This window comes from Lipotes vexillifer, unplaced genomic scaffold (genome assembly GCF_000442215.2).
Source record: "Lipotes vexillifer unplaced genomic scaffold, Lipotes_vexillifer_v1.1 scaffold966, whole genome shotgun sequence".
Taxonomy (NCBI): domain Eukaryota; kingdom Metazoa; phylum Chordata; class Mammalia; order Artiodactyla; family Lipotidae; genus Lipotes; species Lipotes vexillifer.
The window spans coordinates 733,997-735,632 of NW_006795769.1; positions in this window are offsets into that span (position 1 = coordinate 733,997).

Consider the following 1,636-nt stretch of genomic DNA (forward strand, 5'->3'; position numbering starts at 1 on the left):
CCCCGCCCCGCGCGCACGCGCACGCACACACACACACACACACACACACACACACACACACACAGCACCTGCTGGTCCCAGGCCAGGAGTGGGGAAGGAGGGAAGGACGCAGCGCGAGAGCCGGAGCAGAGCCGCACTGCAGGAAGCAGGGACGCCCTCACGGGCCACGCGGTCACATCCGGGAGCACGTGCGGGGAGACACAGAACTTTGTGGTTGGAGCCCCAGTGCCAGAAGACGGTGCTCGGGGACACCGGGACAGGGGTCAGGGCCAAAGAGGAGCCATGGGAAAGCAGCGACGCGGCTGCGGTGCTGGGCCGGGGGAACTTTGCTCAGTCTCAGTTGCACCTGTGAAGTCCCTGGCGCTTGCTCTTGCTACAAAATGAACCTGCGGGTGAAAGGGAGCCTAGAAAGAAACTTGACCTCTGCCTGGGATGGCCTGCTTCTGGGTGGTCCCTGGTGGAGTCCAAAGTCCGACTCAGAGTGTGAGAGCTGTCCGGGCCTTCTCCTGGATCGCCACGTGGGGTCCCTGCCCCGTGCACCCCACCGTCCAGCAGTGGGAATAGAAGCCCCTGCCCCTGCCCTTGTGAGCCCACAGTCTCCCACCTCTCCTGGCCTCGGCCTCTGTCCCCCTAATTTCTCCTCCAGGCCTTAGAGTTTCCTTCTCTCTTTTCTGGATGCTCTTTTCCCAGATCTCTGCAGGGCTGCCCCTTCCCCGCATCAGGACACTGCGCCTTTCCCCTCCTCCGGGACCCCGCTGAGCCCACCGTGGGCCCATCGGCCCCCAGGCTCTCCCCTCTGCGCAGCCCACGGGCACGGGGCAGCCAGGAGACCCTCAGCACAGCAGCCCCAGTGGTGTGAAAGTGGGGAGCAGCCAGTGCTCCCCGATGCCGGGGAGAGTCTCAGAGCCCCTTTGTTCAACCGGAAGCTGGATCCCGAGGCCACCTCTCAATGCCAGTAGGAGAGACAGCTTTCCTGGGGGCGCCCACCTTGTGCCCTCAGGGACCGCCAAACACAGGGAGAGCGAATGTCCCACAGCAACTGATGAGACCAGGGAACATGGCTGGATGCCGAACTGATTGTTTCATAAATTATGCAGGTATCTGAACACGTTTCAGCATAAAGACAAAGGATCTTTTCTTGTCCACGGAGAGAAAAGTAAAACATTAACTTCTGGCGTTAGAAAAACTTCTCGCATTCCTCAAGAAGCCTGTGCTCGGCGGGCAACACCTCTGGTGACCTGGCGGGCGGCCTGGTCTCTGGAGCAACATATTCTGGTCTTCCTGGGCTCAGGGCCACGTTCTGCCAACCGCAGAGTTAGGCTAAGTTCCCAGGACGTACTTTGGGTACAAACGCGGGTCCAGCCCAAGAGCGGAGGGCTGGGGTTCCTCCAGTCCTTCCTTCTGGGTGGCAAGTCCTCCTGGGAGGGGGCTTTGCCGGGAGATGGCAGCATAGCTGGCCGGACGGGTGGGCAGCTCTGTCCTAGTCCAGGCCCCCGCCTCCGCCGGGCTGTGGGGAGACGGGGATGAGCTTCTCTGGGCCTCTCGTCTGCCCGCCCAGCCCTGGCCTGCAGGCCAGTAGTTCCCTGAGGGTGATTCAGGGTCTTCAGAGCCATGTGCGAAGTCGGGGGTGGGGGGT